The following is an 18,701-nucleotide window of genomic DNA, read 5'->3' on the forward strand; positions in this document are numbered from 1 at the left end:
ATATATATATATATATATATATATATATATATTAGTATACTATAGCGTTTGTGTTTGAAAACATAGCAGATTAAATAAAATAAACAAACTATGCAAAATAGTTAAAAAAAAAAAGCAGCATTTCAACTACGTGCTAGAACTGGAATAATATAAATATTAAAGATAGTTGCCTAAACCAACATGATGACACCATCATGAATAAACACTGGACACACTACTACTGTAGACAGGACAAAAAACACCAAATAGCTGTAACTATTGTTTATCTATTATGCAAAAAAGATATTCACCCTATTCACACACACACTGCTAAAGGTGTCTATTCACCCTCTAACAGGCCAAACGTGTTTTTATGTTTTATGGTTGTATGACTCCTATAGGAACGTTTATAGTGAAAGCAGCATTGTAAGGGACAGCCATAGGATACTGACTGTCACTATAATGTTAAAATGCAGGGGTGACAAACCTATTTTAGTGTGTGGGCCCAAATTCGGGGTAATCTTAACAATTATTATTATTTTTTTAAGTTAAAAGTTTTTGAAGATAATCTTTCTTTTTAAATCGATAATAAAGAATTCATTTTTGATTGCAGATATATAGCATAGATTTGTAGAAAAATAATTAATTAAAGGAACAGTGCATTCAAACATTTTCTTTCATCCAAATGAAAGAGCAGCTTTTAAATACATAGGCATTTTTTTTTGTCTAAAGGAATATTGGCTAGATTACGAGTTGTGCGTTTGTCTTAAAAAGCAGCGTTCGCCGGTCCTAACACTGCTTTTTAACGCCCGCTGGTATTACAAGTCTTGCAGGTACATGTATACCGCTCACTTTTTTGGCCAGACTTGTAAATACCGCAAATCCACTTACGTAAATTGCGTATCCTCTTTTTTCAATGGGACTTGCATAGCGCCGGTAAAACAAGTCTGCCAAAAAGTGAGCGGTAGACCCTCTCCTGTCAAGAATGGTACTGCATTTTAAAGTCAGTAGTTAAGAGTTTTACACTACAAAGCCGTAGCATAAAACTCTTAACTAAAGTGCTAAAAAGTACACTAACACCCATAAACTACCTATTAACCCCTAAACCGAGGCCCTCCCCACATTGCAAACACTGAAATAAAATTTTTAACCCCGAATCTGCCGAACTGGTCATCGCTGCCAATATAATAAATATATTAACCCCTAAACCGCCGCACTCCCGCATCGCAAACACTAGTTAAATATTATTAACCCCTAATCTGCCGTCCCTAACATCTCCAACACCTACCTACATTTATTAACCCCTAATCTGCCGCCTCCAACGTCGCCGCCACTATATTAAAGTTATTAACCCCTAAATCTAAGTTTAACCCTAACCCTAACACCCCCTAACTTAAATATAATTTAAATAAATCTAAATAAAAATAACTATCATCAATTAAATTATTCCTATTTCAAATTAAATACTTACCTATAAAATAAACCCTAAGATAGCTACAATATAACTAATAGTTATATTGTAGCTAGCTTAGGGTTTATTTTTATTATTTTACAGGCAAGTTTGTATTTATTTTAACTAGGTAGAATAGTTACTAAATAGTTATTAACTATTTAATAACTACCTAGTTAAAATAAAGACAATTTTACCTGTAAAATAAAACCTAACCTAAATTACACTAACACCTAACACTACACTATAATTAAATTAATTCCCTAAATTAAATACAATTAAATAAAATTAAATAAAATTAGCTAAAGTACAAACCCCCCACACTAAATTACAGAAAATAATAAACAAATTACAAGATTTCTAAACTAATTACACCTAATCTAATCCCCCTAACAAAATAAAAAAGCCCCCCCAAAATAAAAAAAAGCCCTACCCTAAACTAAATTACAAATAGCCCTTAAAAGGGCCTTTTGCAGGGCATTGCCCCAAAGTAATCAGCTCTTTTACCTGTAAATTTTTTTACAAATCCCCCCCAACATTAAAACCCAACACCCACACAACCTATCCTACTCTAAAACCCACCCAATACCCCCTTAAAAAAACCTTACACTAACCCCTTGAAGATCACCTTACCAGGAGAAGTCTTCATCCAACCGGGTCGAAGTCCTCAACAAAGCCGGGAGAAGTCTTCATCCAAGCCGGGCGAAGTGGTCCTGCAGACAGGCAGAAGTCTTCATCCATCCGGCGCGGAGCAGATCCATCTTCAAGACATGCGGCGCAGAGCATCCTCTTCCAACAAAGTCTTCTTACTTAATGACGGTTCCTTTAAGTGACGTCATCCAAGATGGCGTCCCTTCAATTCTGATTGGCTGATAGAATTCTATCAGCCAATCGGAATTAAGGTAGAAAAAATCCTATTGGCTGATGTTGGGGGGGATTTGTAATTTTTTTTACAGGTAAAAGAGCTGATTACTTTGGGGCAATGCCCCGCAAAAGGCCCTTTTAATGGCTATTTGTAATTTAGTGTAGGGTAGGGCTTTTTTATTTTGGGGGGGCTTTTTTATTTTGTTAGGGGGATTAGATTAGGTGTAATTTAGTTTAAAAATCTTGTAATTTGTTTATTATTTTCTGTAATTTAGTGTTTTTTTTTTGTACTTTAGCTAATTTTATTGAATTGTATTTAATTTAGGGAATTAATTTAATTATAGTGTAGTGTTAGGTGTTAGTGTAATTTAGGTTAGATTTTATTTTACAGGTAAATTTGTATTTATTTTAGCTAGGTAGTTTATTAAATAGTTAATAACTATTTAGTAACTATTCTACCTAGTTAAAATAAATACAAACTTGCCTGTAAAATAAAAATAAAACCTAAGCTAGCTACAATGTAACTATTAGTTATATTGTAGCTAGCTTAGGGTTTATTTTATAGGTAAGTATTTAGTTTTAAATAGGAATAATTTAGTTAATTATAGTAATTTTATTTAGATTTATTTAAATTATATTTAAGTTAATAGGGGTTAGGGTTACGGTTAGAGTTAGGTTTAGGGGTTAATAAATGTAGAATAGTGGCGGCAACGTTGGGAGCGGCAGATTAAGTGTTAATAAATGTAGGTAGGTGGCGGCAATGTTAGGGACGGCAGATTAGGGGTTAATAATATTTAACAAATGTTTGCGATGCGGGAGTGCGACGGTTTAGGGGTTAATATGTTTATTATAGTGGCGGCGACGTTAGGGGCAGCAGATTAGGGATCAATAAGTTTAGGTAGGTTGCGACAACATTGGGGGCGGCAGATTAGGGGTTAATAAATAGTATGTAGGTGTTGGTGATGTTGGGGGCAGCAGATTAGGGGTTCATAAATATAATGTAGGTGGCGGCGGTGTCCGGAGCGACAGATTAGGGGTTAATAATATAATGTAGGTGTCGCAATGTCAGGGACGGCAGATTAGGGGTTAATAAGTGTAAGATTAGGGTTGTTTAGACTCGGGGTTCATGTTAGGGTGTTAGGTGTAAACATAAATTTTATTTCCCCATAGGAATCAATGGGGCTGCGTTAGGGAGTTTTACGCTGCTTTATTGCAGGTGTTAGACTTTTTTCAGCAGGCTCTCCCCATTGATTCCTATGGGGAAATCGTGCACGAGCACGTTACACCAGCTCACCGCTAACGTAAGCAGCGCTGGTATTGGAGTGTGGTAATGAACAAAATTTTGCTCAACGCTCACTTCTTGTCTGGTTTGTAAAAACTCGTAATACCAGCGCTGTCTGTAAGTGAGCGGTGAGCATAAACTGCTCGTTAGCACCGCACAGCCTCTAACGCAAAACTCGTAATCTAGGTGTATATTAGGTCAAATCCATTTAAATATACAGTTTGTTTAGTATGGTCTTTCATTCAGCTAGTTGGTTGGGTGTGAAGAGTAAAATATGTAACACCTTAAACACTGCAATATTTTTTACACTCCTATGCTAATGCATTTATTTTTCACTCTGCACTTACTTAAAGGGACACTGAACCCAAATTTTTCTTTCGTGATTCAGATAGAGTATGGAATTTTAAGCAACTTTCTAATTTACTCCTATTATCAAATGTTCTTCTTTCTCTTGTTATATTTATTTGAAATGCAAGAATGTAAGTTTAGATGCCGGCCATTTTTTGTGAACAACCTGGGTTGTTCTTGCTGATTGGTGGATAAATTCATCCACCAATAAAAAAGCTCTGTCCAGAGTTCTGAACCAAAAAAAAGCTTAGATGCCTTCTTTTTCAAATAAAGATAGCAAGAGAACGAAGAAAATGTGATAATAGAAGTAAATTAGAAAGGTGCTTAAAATCGCATGCTCTATCTGAATCACGAAAGAAAAAAAATTGGATTCAGTGTCCCTTTAATTTCAGTGATTTTTCTGTGAGTGGCTCACACAGGCAATACTTGTTTTTTCAGACAATCAACCACCTTTAGAAAATAGCTTTATTTTGCAGAAACAAACAAAGAAACATGAAAAAGGTGGAATTTTGTATAATTTCCCATAGTGTGCATGATAAATAATAATGTGAGAGTCATTATTACTAAAATATTTCAAACAAACACTTGATGGCTCTATATTTAGGAAAATGCCAACATTTTTGTTTAAGATTTAAGTGTGAATGTGCTGTCCAGAAGGTTTTGTTGTTCCTTGGATATTTTGGGAATAGGGATAGCTGATAAGTAATGATCTATTAGATTTGCTGCGTCGCCTAGATCTTCTGAACTTGTGGTGTGTGTTAGGTAAATTGTATAGGTTTTGATAGTACATCTGAAAGGTTTCCGCAATGGTATTGGTATTGTTATAGGTAGTATTGTTAAGCGATTTAATCGATAAAATATATGTTCTGTTAGTTTAACGTTTAAGTTTTCTCACAAAAATTCTGCTACAGTCAAACCATTGTCACCTTCGTAATAGGTTTGGCGGAGTTTGAAGGCTAACTGCTTGCATTCCCTGCCTAGGAAGTAGCTAACTTTGGCCTAGATTTGGAGTTTGGCGTTAGCCGTGAAAACCAGCGTTAGAGGCTCCTAACGCTGGTTTTAGGCTACCTCCGGTATTTGGAGTCACTCAAAAAAGGGTCTAACGCTCAATTTTCAGCCGCGACTTTTCCATACCGCAGATCCCCTTACGTCAATTGCGTATCCTATCTTTTCAATGGGATCTTTCTAACTCCGGTATTTAGAGTCGTGTCTGAAGTGAGCGTTAGACATCTAACGACAAAACTCCAGCCGCAGGAAAAAAGTCAGTAGTTAAGAGCTTTCTGGGCTAACGCCGGTTTATAAAGCTCTTAACTACTGTACTCTAAAGTACACTAACACCCATAAACTACCTATGTACCCCTAAACCGAGGCCCCCCCCCCACATCGCCGACACTCGATTAAATTTTTTTAACCCCTAATCTGCCGACCGCCACCTACGTTATACTTACGTACCCCTAATCTGCTGCCCCTAACACCGCCGACCCCTATGTTATATTTATTAACCCCTAACCTGCCCCCCACAACGTCGCCGCCAGCTACCTACAATAACTAACCCCTAATCTGCCGACCGCAAAGCGCCGCCACCTACGTTATCCTTATGTACCCCTAATCTGCTGCCCCTAACACCGCCGACCCCTATGTTATATTTATTAACCCCTAACCTGCCCCCCACAACGTCGCCGCCAGCTACCTACAATAATTAACCCCTAATCTGCTGACCGCAAAGCGCCGCCACCTACGTTATCCTTATGTACCCCTAATCTGCTGCCCCTAACACCGCCGACCCCTATATTATATTTATTAACCCCTAATCTGCCCCCCACAACGTCGCCTCCACCTGCCTACGCTTATTAACCCCTAATCTGCCGAGCGGACCGCACCGCTATTATAATAAAGTTATTAACCCCTAATCCGCCTCACTAACCCTATAATAAATAGTATTAACCCCTAATCTGCCCTCCCTAACATCGCCAACACCTAACTTCAAACATTAACCCCTAATCGGCCGACTGGAGCTCACCGCTATTCTAATAAATTTATTAACCCCTAAAGCTAAGTCTAACCCTAACACTAACACCCCCCTAAATTAAATATAATTTAAATCTAACGAAATAAATTAACTCTTATTAAATAAATTAATCCTATTTAAAGCTAAATACTTACCTGTAAAATAAATCCTAATATAACTACAATATAAATTATAATTATATTATAGCTATTTTAGGATTTATATTTATTTTACGGGTAACTTTGTATTTATTTTAACCAGGTACAATAGCTAAAATAGTTAAAATAATTACAAAATTACCTGTAAAATAAATCCTAACCTAAGTTACAATTAAACCTAACACTACACTATCAATAAATTAATTAAATAAAATACCTACAATTACCTACAATTAAACCTAACACTACACTATCAATACATTAATTAAATACAATATTTACAAATAAATACAATGAAATAAACTAACTAAGTTACAAAACATAAAAAAATATTTACAAACATCAGAAAAATATTACAACAATTTTAAACTAATTACACCTACTCTAAGCCCCCTAATAAAATAACAAATACCCCCAAAATAAAAAAAATGCCCTACCCTATTCTAAATTACTAAAGTTCAAAGCTCTTTTACCTTACTAGCCCTGAACAGGGCCCTTTGCGGGGCATGCCCCAAAGAATTCAGCTCTTTTGCCTGTAAAAAAAAACCCATACAATACCCCCCCCAACATTACAACCCACCACCCACATACCCCTAATCTAACCCAAACCCCCCTTAAATAAACCTAACAATAAGCCCCTGAAGATCTTCCTACCTTATCTTCACCATACCAGGTTCACCAATCGATCCAGAAGAGCTCCTCCGATGTCCTGATCCAAGCCCAAGCAGGGGGCTGAAGATGTCCATGATCCGGCTGAAGTCTTCATCCAAGCGGGAGCTGAAGAGGTCCATGATCCGGCTGAAGTCATCATCCAAGCGGGAGCTGAAGAGGTCCATGATCCGGCTGAAGTCTTCTATCAATGGCATCTTCAATCTTCTTTCTTCCGGATCCATCTTGTAGACCTCCGACGCGGAACATCCTGCTGGCCCGACGGACTACCGACGAATGAAGGCTCCTTTAAGGGATGTCATCCAAGATGGCTTCCCTCGAATTCCGATTGGCTGAAAGGATTCTATCAGCCAATCGGAATTAAGGTAGGAAAATTCTGATTGGCTGATGGAATCAGCCAATCAGAATCAAGTTCAATCCGATTGGCCGATCCGATCAGCCAATCGAATTGAACTTGATTCTGATTGGCTGATTCCATCAGCCAATCAGAATTTTCCTACCTTAATTCCGATTGGCTGATAGAATCCTATCAGCGAATCGGAATTCGAGGGACGCCATCTTGGATGACGTCCCTTAAAGGAGCCTTCATTCGTCGGTAGTCCGTCGGGCCAGCAGGATGTTCCGTGTCGGAGGTCTACAAGATGGATCCGGAAGAAAGAAGATTGAAGATGCCGTTGATAGAAGACTTCAGCCGGATCATGGACCTCTTCAGCTCCCGCTTGGATGATGACTTCAGCCGGATCATGGACCTCTTCAGCTCCCGCTTGGATGAAGACTTCAGCCGGATCATGGACATCTTCAGCCCCCTGCTTGGGCATGGATCAGGACATCGGGGGAGCTCTTCTGGATCGATCTGTGAACCTGGTATGGTGAAGATAAGGTAGGAAGATCTTCAGGGGCTTAGTGTTAGGTTTATTTAAGGGGGGTTTGGGTTAGATTAGGGGTATGTGGGTGGTGGGTTGTAATGTTGGGGTGGTATTGTATGTTTTTTTTTACAGGCAAAAGAGCTGAATTCTTTGGGGCATGCCCCGCAAAGGGCCCTGTTCAGGGCTGGTAAGGTAAAAGAGCTTTGAACTTTAGTAATTTAGAATAGGGTAGGGCTTTTTTTTATTTTGGGGGTCTTTGTTATTTTATTAGGGGGCTTAGAGTAGGTGTAATTAGTTTAAAATAGTTGTAATATTTTTCTGATGTTTGTAAATATTTTTTTATTTTTTGTAACTTAGTTCTTTTTTATTTTTTGTACTTTAGTTAGTTTATTTCATTGTATTTATTTGTAGATATTGTATTTAATTAATGTATTGATAGTGTAGTGTTAGGTTTAATTGTAGGTAATTGTAGGTATTTTATTTAATTAATTTATTGATAGTGTAGTGTTAGGTTTAATTGTAACTTAGGTTAGGATTTATTTTACAGGTAATTTTGTAATTATTTTAACAAATTTAGCTATTGTACCTGGTTATTGTACCTGTACCTGTAAAATAAATATAAATCCTAAAATAGCTATAATATAATTATAATTTATGTTGTAGCTATATTAGGATTTATTTTACAGGTAAGTATTTAGCTTTAAATAGGAATAATTTATTTAATAAGAGTTAATTAATTTCGTTAGATTTAAATTATATTTAACTTAGGGGGGTGTTAGTGTTAGGGTTAGACTTAGCTTTAGGGGTTAATACATTTATTAGAATAGCGGTGAGCTCCAGTCGGCAGATTAGGGGTTAATGTTTGAAGTTAGGTGTCGGCGATGTTAGGGAGGGCAGATTAGGGGTTAATACTATTTATTATAGGATTAGTGAGGCGGATTAGGGGTTAATAACTTTATTATAATAGCGGTGCGGTCCGCTCGGCAGATTAGGGGTTAATAAGCGTAGGCAGGTGGAGGCGACGTTGTGGGGGGCAGATTAGGGGTTAATAAATATAATATTAACATTAACCCCTAATCGGCCGACTGGAGCTCACCGCTATTCTAATAAATTTATTAACCCCTAAAGCTAAGTCTAACCCTAACACTAACACCCCCCTAAATTAAATATAATTTAAATCTAACGAAATAAATTAACTCTTATTAAATAAATTAATCCTATTTAAAGCTAAATACTTACCTGTAAAATAAATCCTAATATAACTACAATATAAATTATAATTATATTATAGCTATTTTAGGATTTATATTTATTTTACGGGTAACTTTGTATTTATTTTAACCAGGTACAATAGCTAAAATAGTTAAAATAATTACAAAATTACCTGTAAAATAAATCCTAACCTAAGTTACAATTAAACCTAACACTACACTATCAATAAATTAATTAAATAAAATACCTACAATTACCTACAATTAAACCTAACACTACACTATCAATACATTAATTAAATACAATATTTACAAATAAATACAATGAAATAAACTAACTAAGTTACAAAACATAAAAAAATATTTACAAACATCAGAAAAATATTACAACAATTTTAAACTAATTACACCTACTCTAAGCCCCCTAATAAAATAACAAATACCCCCAAAATAAAAAAAATGCCCTACCCTATTCTAAATTACTAAAGTTCAAAGCTCTTTTACCTTACTAGCCCTGAACAGGGCCCTTTGCGGGGCATGCCCCAAAGAATTCAGCTCTTTTGCCTGTAAAAAAAAACCCATACAATACCCCCCCCAACATTACAACCCACCACCCACATACCCCTAATCTAACCCAAACCCCCCTTAAATAAACCTAACAATAAGCCCCTGAAGATCTTCCTACCTTATCTTCACCATACCAGGTTCACCAATCGATCCAGAAGAGCTCCTCCGATGTCCTGATCCAAGCCCAAGCAGGGGGCTGAAGATGTCCATGATCCGGCTGAAGTCTTCATCCAAGCGGGAGCTGAAGAGGTCCATGATCCGGCTGAAGTCATCATCCAAGCGGGAGCTGAAGAGGTCCATGATCCGGCTGAAGTCTTCTATCAATGGCATCTTCAATCTTCTTTCTTCCGGATCCATCTTGTAGACCTCCGACGCGGAACATCCTGCTGGCCCGACGGACTACCGACGAATGAAGGCTCCTTTAAGGGATGTCATCCAAGATGGCTTCCCTCGAATTCCGATTGGCTGAAAGGATTCTATCAGCCAATCGGAATTAAGGTAGGAAAATTCTGATTGGCTGATGGAATCAGCCAATCAGAATCAAGTTCAATCCGATTGGCCGATCCGATCAGCCAATCGAATTGAACTTGATTCTGATTGGCTGATTCCATCAGCCAATCAGAATTTTCCTACCTTAATTCCGATTGGCTGATAGAATCCTATCAGCCAATCGGAATTCGAGGGACGCCATCTTGGATGACGTCCCTTAAAGGAGCCTTCATTCGTCGGTAGTCCGTCGGGCCAGCAGGATGTTCCGTGTCGGAGGTCTACAAGATGGATCCGGAAGAAAGAAGATTGAAGATGCCGTTGATAGAAGACTTCAGCCGGATCATGGACCTCTTCAGCTCCCGCTTGGATGATGACTTCAGCCGGATCATGGACCTCTTCAGCTCCCGCTTGGATGAAGACTTCAGCCGGATCATGGACATCTTCAGCCCCCTGCTTGGGCATGGATCAGGACATCGGGGGAGCTCTTCTGGATCGATCTGTGAACCTGGTATGGTGAAGATAAGGTAGGAAGATCTTCAGGGGCTTAGTGTTAGGTTTATTTAAGGGGGGTTTGGGTTAGATTAGGGGTATGTGGGTGGTGGGTTGTAATGTTGGGGTGGTATTGTATGTTTTTTTTTACAGGCAAAAGAGCTGAATTCTTTGGGGCATGCCCCGCAAAGGGCCCTGTTCAGGGCTGGTAAGGTAAAAGAGCTTTGAACTTTAGTAATTTAGAATAGGGTAGGGCTTTTTTTTATTTTGGGGGTCTTTGTTATTTTATTAGGGGGCTTAGAGTAGGTGTAATTAGTTTAAAATAGTTGTAATATTTTTCTGATGTTTGTAAATATTTTTTTATTTTTTGTAACTTAGTTCTTTTTTATTTTTTGTACTTTAGTTAGTTTATTTCATTGTATTTATTTGTAGATATTGTATTTAATTAATGTATTGATAGTGTAGTGTTAGGTTTAATTGTAGGTAATTGTAGGTATTTTATTTAATTAATTTATTGATAGTGTAGTGTTAGGTTTAATTGTAACTTAGGTTAGGATTTATTTTACAGGTAATTTTGTAATTATTTTAACAAATTTAGCTATTGTACCTGGTTATTGTACCTGTACCTGTAAAATAAATATAAATCCTAAAATAGCTATAATATAATTATAATTTATGTTGTAGCTATATTAGGATTTATTTTACAGGTAAGTATTTAGCTTTAAATAGGAATAATTTATTTAATAAGAGTTAATTAATTTCGTTAGATTTAAATTATATTTAACTTAGGGGGGTGTTAGTGTTAGGGTTAGACTTAGCTTTAGGGGTTAATACATTTATTAGAATAGCGGTGAGCTCCAGTCGGCAGATTAGGGGTTAATGTTTGAAGTTAGGTGTCGGCGATGTTAGGGAGGGCAGATTAGGGGTTAATACTATTTATTATAGGATTAGTGAGGCGGATTAGGGGTTAATAACTTTATTATAATAGCGGTGTGGTCCGCTCGACAGATTAGGGGTTAATAAGTGTAGGCAGGTGGAGGCGACGTTGTGGGGGGCAGATTAGGGGTTAATAAATATAATATAGGGGTCGGCGGTGTTAGGGACATCAGATTAGGGGTACATATCGATAATGTAAGTAGCAGCGGTTTACGGAGCGGCAGATTAGGGGTTAATAATAATATGCAGGGGTCAGCGATAGCGGGGGCGGCAGATTAGGGGTTAATAAGTGTAAGGTTAGGGGTGTTTAGACTCGGGGTACATGTTAGAGTGTTAGGTGCAGACGTAGGAAGTGTTTCCCCATAGCAAACAATGGGGCTGCGTTAGGAGCTGAACGCGGCTTTTTTGCAGGTGTTAGGTTTTTTTTCAGCTCAAACAGCCCCATTGTTTCCTATGGGGGAATCGTGCACGAGCATGTTTTTGAGGCTGGCCGCGTCCGTAATCAACTCTGGTATCGAGAGTTGCAGTGGCGTTAAATATGCTCTACGCTCCTTTTTTGGAGCCTAACGCAGCCATTCTGTGGACTCTCAATACCAGAGTTATTTTAAAGGTGCGGCCAGAAAAAAGCCAGCGTTAGCTACGTGGGTCGTTACCGACAAAACTCTAAATCTAGCCGTTAGAATTATGATAGAGCCTCCTGGCTTGGGAACAATTTATGTTGGACATATTTCACTAAATGCTTTCTGTTGCAGGCCTGCAAGGGGTTAAATACCTAATGAAGCATTAATTAGCTTATTATATATAGTTGTATTCATTTTCTATATCCTAGCTAAAAATTGAATCTGTAGGCAATGTTGATGGGAAGTGGTAATTTTTAATCAGTGACTCACTCTGTTATATACAATGCCAATGACAGATAAGCAACCTGAAAAATGCATTAGACTAAATGATATAATTATGTAATTATCTAATCTCTGCTTGATAATGCTGAGATGCTGACATTGCTAGATAATCCACGAGATACATTTTTGCTGCTAATACACATTTTAGTATGTTTATCTTTATCGTATCACCTTATTTTGTTGGCACTGTTATTGTACTTGTAACAATAAGTATTAGAAGTATGCTGGGGCGTATCTTGGCCAAGGCAATCAAGGCACTTGCCTAGGGAAGCAGATTGGGAGGGGGCAGCACTTTTTTGTGGCTATATTTGTTAGAAGCTTACAGTTATTTTAGAAGTATTATACATGTATATAATGGGATATTTTGCCCTAAGAACTTACATTCTAGGGGCAATAATAAGGGTCTGCCCACTCTTACAGTTTAGAGGTAACTCTGAGCCTTTTATTCAGCTAGCTTTTGTCTTTATTTCTGTTGGCTTTCAGCACTTAGTATTGTGTTTGAGGGAAGTATTTTTGTTCAAGAAACCTGTGTTTGTTTTCTTTCACCTAGATTACGAGTTTTGCGTTATGAGTCAAATAGCAGTGTTGTGGCCCATAACGCATCATTTTCCCTAACGCAACCATTACAAGTCTTGCGGGTATAGGTGTACCGCAAGCCTTTTAGACCTGTAACGCAACGTCAGTACCACACTCCTAAAAATGACTTTTTTTTCCATGGGATTCCCATAACGCTGGTATTACGAGTTTTCCGTTCTGTCTAAAAAGCGAGCGTTACAGCCTAAAAAGACAAGATCTGTAACTACATCTAAAGTCAGTAGTTATTAGTTTTTCGCTACAAAGCTGTAACATAAAACTCATAACTAAAGTGTTAAAAAGTACACTAACACCCATAAACTACCTAATAACCCATAAACCAAGGCCCTCCCACATCGCAAATACTATAATACATTTATTAACCCCTAATTTGCTGCTCCCGATATTGCCACCACTTTAAAAAAATATTAACCCCTCTTCTGCCGCTCTTTGACATCCTCACCACTATACTAAAGTTTTTAACCCCTAAACCGCTGCCCACCCACATCACAAACACTATTTAAATATTATTAACCCCTAATCTGCCGTCCGCCCACATCACCCCCACTATACTAAAGTTATTAAGCCCTACACCGCTGCCACTATACTAAACCTATTAACCACTAAACCGCAAGCCCCCACAACGAAATATACTAAACTATTAACCGCTAAACTGAAAGCCTCCCACATTGAAATAAACTAAATTAAACTATTTACCCCTAAACCTAACAACCCCCTAACTTTATATTAAAATCACAATTTCTCTATCTTAAATTAAATTAAAACTTACCTGTCAACTTAAACTAAGTTTAAACTAACAATTAAACTAATATAATAATTAAACTAAAATTAAACTAACTACTAATTTAATTAAATTAAACTACACATTAAAAATATCTTAGCACTACACTAAAAATTGCAAAGTATCTAAATACAAAAACAAAAAAATATTAAGTTACAAAAAATAACAAACACTAAATTACGGAAAATAACAGACACCTAGATTACGCGTTTAGAGGCTGTGCGTTTTGCGTTAGAGGCTGTGCGGTGCTAACGAGCAGTTTATGCTCACCGCTCACTTACAGACAACGCTGGTATTACGGGTTTTTACAAACCCTCCACTAGCCACAAAAAAGTGAGCGTAGAACAAAATTTTGCTCCACATCTCACCTTAATACCAGCGCTGCTTACGTTAGTGGTGAGCTGGTAAAACGTGCTCGTGCACGATTTCCCCATAGGAATCAATGGGGGAGAGCCAGCTGATAAAAAGTCTAAAACCTGCAGCTCCTAACGCAGCCCCATTGATTCCTATGGGGAAATACTTTTTATGTCTACACCTAACACCCTAACATGAACCCCGAGTCTAAACAACCCTAATCTTACACTTAATAACCCCTAATCTGCTGCCCCCGACATCTCCGACACCTGCATTATATTATTAACCCCTAATCTTACACTTAATAACCCCTAATCTGCCGCTCTGGACATCGCCGCCACCTACATTATACTTATGAACCCCTCATCTGCCGCCCCCAACATCGCCAACACATACATTTTATTTATTAACCCCTACTCTGCCGCCCCCAATGTCGCCGCAACCTACCTACATTTATTAACCCCTAATCTGCCACCCCCAACGTCGCCGCCACTATAATAAAGTTATTAACCCCTAAACCTAAGTCTAACCCTAACACTCCCTAACTGAAATATAATTTAAATAAATCTAAATAAAATTACTACAAGTAACTAAATTATTCCTATTTAAAACTAAATATTTACCAATAAAATAAACCCTCTGATAGCTACAATATAACTAATAGTTACATTGTAGCTATCTTAGGGTTTATTTTTATTTTACAGGCAACTTTGTATTTATTTTATCTAGGTAGAATAGTTATTAAATAGTTATTAACTATTTAATAACTACCTAGTTAAAATAAAGACAAATTTACCTGTAAAATAAAACCTAACCTAAGTTACAATTACACCTAACACTACACTACAATTAAATTAATTACCTAAATTAAATACAATTAATTTACAAGATTTTTTTAAACTAATTGCACCAAATCTAATCCCCTTAACAAAATAAAAAAGCCCCCCCCAAATAAAAAAGCCCTACCCTACACTAAATTACAAATAGCCGTTAAAAGGGCCTTTTGCGGGGCATTGCCCCAAAGTAATCAGCTCTTTTACCTGTAAAAAAATTACGATTCCCCCCCCAACATTAAAACCCACCACCAACACAACCAACCCTACTCTAAAACCCACCCAATCCCCCCTTAAAAAAACCTAACACTAACCCCCTGAAGATCACCCTACCGGGAGACGTCTTCACCCAACCGGTAGAAGTGGTCCTCCAGACAGGCAGAAGTCTTCATCCAGACGGCATCTTCTATCTTCATCCATCCGGCGCGGAGCGGGTCCATCTTCAAGACATCCGACGCAGAACATCCTCTTCTTTAAATGACGTCATCCAAGATGGCGTCCCTTCAATTCCGATTGGCTGATAGAATTCTATCAGCCAATCGGAATTAAGGTAGAAAAAGTCCTATTGGCTGATGCAATCAGCCAATAGGATTGAACTGGCATTCTATTGGCTGATTGGAACAGCCAATAGAATGCAAGCTCAATCCTATTGGCTGATTGAATCAGCCAATAGGATTGAACTTTAATCCTATTGGCTGATTGCATCAGCCAATAGGATTTTTTCTACCTTAATTCCGATTGGCTGATAGAATTCTATCAGCCAATCGGAATTGAAGGGACGCCATCTTGGATGACTTCACTTAAAGGAACCTGCATTCAGTCATCGGCTGCCGTCAGAAGAGGATGCTCCACGTCGGATGTCTTGAAGATAAACCCGCTCCGCGTCGGATGGATGAAGATAGAAGATGCCGTTTGGATGAAGACTTCTGCCCATCTGGAGGACCACTTCTGCCCGGTTGGATGAAGACTTCTGCCCGTCTGGAGGACCACTTCTGCCCGGTTGGGTGACGATGTCTCCCGGTAGGGTGATCTTCAGGGGGTTAGTGTTAGGTTTTTTTAAGGGGGGATTGGGTGGGTTTTAGAGTAGGATTGGTTGTGTGGGTGGTGGGTTTTAATGTTGTGGGGGATTGTAATTTTTTTTACAGGTAAAAGAGCTGATTACTTTGGGACAATGCCCCGCAAAAGGCCCTTTTAAGGGCTATTTGTAATTTAGTGTAGGGTAGGGCTTTTTTATTTTGGGGGGCTTTTTTATTTTGTTAGGGGGATTAGATTAGGTGTAATTAGTTTAAAAATCTTGTAATTTCTTTATTGTTTTCTGCAATTTAGTGTTTTTTGTTTTTTTGTACTTTAGATAATTTTTTTAATTGTATTTAATTTAGGTATTTAATTGTAGTATAGTGTTAGGTGTAATTGTAACTTACGTTTTATTTTACAAATTTGTCTTTATTTTAACTAGGTAGTTATTAAATAGTTAATAACTATTTAATAACTATTCTACCTAGTTTAAATAATACAAAGTTGCCTGTAAAATAAAAATAAACCCTAAGCTAGATACAATGTAACTATTAGTTATATTGTAACTCTCTTAGGGTTTATTTTATAGGTAAGTATTTAGTTTTAAATAGGAATAATTAAGTTAATTGTAATTTTATTTATATTTATTTAAATTATATTTAAGTTAGGGGGTGTTAGGGTTAGACTTAGGTTTAGGGGTTAATAATTTTATTATAGTTGCGGCGACGTTGGGGGCGGCAGATTAGGGGTTAATAAATGTAGGTAGGTGGCGGCGATATTAGGGCTGGCAGATTAGGGGTTAATAATATTTAACTAGTGTTTGCAATGCGGGAGTGCGGCAGTTTAGGGGTTAATATATTTATTATAGTGGTGGCGATGTCCGGTTCGGCTGATGATGCGATGTGGGTTTTCTTTTTATGGGTATTGGAATAGGAATATTTTTGATAATTTGTTTGTTATTTTGTGTAATGTATATTTTTAGGGGGTGTTTTTTTTTTTTTTTACTTTTTAGCACTTTAGTTAAGAGTTTTATGCTACGGCGTTGTAGTGTAAAACTCTTAACTACTGACTTTAAAATGCGGGGGTGTTTTTTTTTTTTTTTAACTTTTTAGCACTTTAGTTAAGAGTTTTATGCTACGGCGTTGTAGTGTAAAACTCTTAACTACTGACTTTAAAATGCAGTACCAGGCTTGAAAGGAGAGGGTGTACCGCTTTTGGACAGACTCATAATACCAGCGCTATGCAAGTCCCATTGAAAATATAGGATACGCAATTTACGTAAGTGGATTTGCGGTATTTCCGAGTGGCCAAAAAAATGAGCGGTACACCTGTACCTTCAAGACTCGTAATACCAGCGGGCGTTAAAAAGCAGCGTTAGGACCTCTTAATGCTGCTTTTTAAGACTAACGCAAAACTTGTAATCTAGCCAAAAATGATCCAAAATAAAAAAGAATTACACCTAATCTAATAGCCCTATCAAAATAAAAAAGCCCACCCAAAAAGAAACAAAAAACCCCTAGCCTACAATAAACTTACAATGGCCCTTAAAATGGCCTTTTGTGGGGCATTGCCCTAAAGATATCAGCTCTTTTACCTGTAAAAACAACACAAAGACCCCCCCAACAGTAAAACCCACCACCCAACCAACCCCCAAAAATAAATAACCTAATTCTAAAAAAAAACCTAAGCTACCCATTGCCCTGAAAAGGGCATTTGTAAGGGCATTGCCCTTAAAAGGGCATTTAGCTCTTTTACTGCCCAGACCCTAAACTAAAAAAAAAACCTTAAAAAAGCCTAACACTAACCCCCTGACGATCCACTTACAGTTTTTGAAGTCCCGCTTGAACGATCTTCATCCCGGAGTTAAAGTCCTGATCCAGGCGTCGAGAAGCCTTCATCCAGACGGCCTCTTCCATCTTCATCCAGATGGAATCTTCTATCTTGATCCCGGATGTGCGGAGCGGGTCCATCCTGAAGACATCCAGCGAGGAGCATCCTCTTCATCATCATCTTCATATGGTCACCGCCGTACACTGAATCTTCAATGCAAGGGACGTGATTCAAGAGGATGTCCCTTGCATTCCTATTGGCTGAAAAATTTGAATCAGCCAATAGGAATTAGGGCTGCTAAAATCCTATTGGCTATTCAAATCAACCAATAGGATTTAAACAGCTCTCATTCTATTGGCTGATTCAAAATTTTCAGCCAATAGGAATCCAAGGGACACCATCTTGAGTCGCGTCCCATGCATTGAAGATTCAGTGTATGGTGGCGACCGTATGAAGAGAATGCTCTGCACCGGATGTCTTCAGGATGGACCTGTCCCGCGCCTCCGGGATCAAGATAGAAGATGCCGTCTGGATGAAGATGTAAGAGGCAGTCTATATGAAGACTTCTCACTGCCTGGTACAGGACTTCAACTCCGGGATGAAGATCGTTCAAGCGGGACTTCAAAAACTGTAAGTGGATCGTCAGGGGGTTAGTGTTAGGGTTTTTTAAGGGTTTTTAGGCTGTTTTTTTTGTAGTTTAGGGTTTGAGCAGTAAAAGAGTTAAATGCCCTTTTAAGGGCAATGCCCATACAAACGCCCTTTTCAGGACAATGGGTAGCTTATGTTTTTTAGATAGTTTTTTTTTATTGTGGGGGTTTGTACTGTTAGTGGGTCTTTGTAATTTGTTTTCACTAAAAGAGCTGCTATCTTTAGGGCAATGCCTTACAAAAGGCCCTTTTAAGGGCCATTGGTAGTTTATTCTAGATTCGTTTTTTTTTTTCTTTTTTTTTCTTTTTTTCTTTTTATGGGTATTGGAATAGGAATATTTTTTTTATTTTTGATAATTTGTTTGTTATTTTGTGTAATGTATATTTTTAGGGGGTGTTTTTTTTTTTTAGCAAAATAGCTGTTTAACTC

General features: G+C 37.7%; 1 protein-coding gene across 1 annotated transcript in view; it reads left to right on the forward strand.

Annotated features, from left to right (window-relative positions):
* Positions 1-18,701, forward strand: part of DSEL (dermatan sulfate epimerase like) — a 70,870-nt gene that overhangs the window by 7,460 nt on the left and 44,709 nt on the right. The window lies entirely within an intron of this gene.

Source organism: Bombina bombina, chromosome 5, assembly GCF_027579735.1.
Source record: "Bombina bombina isolate aBomBom1 chromosome 5, aBomBom1.pri, whole genome shotgun sequence".
Classification (NCBI taxonomy): domain Eukaryota; kingdom Metazoa; phylum Chordata; class Amphibia; order Anura; family Bombinatoridae; genus Bombina; species Bombina bombina.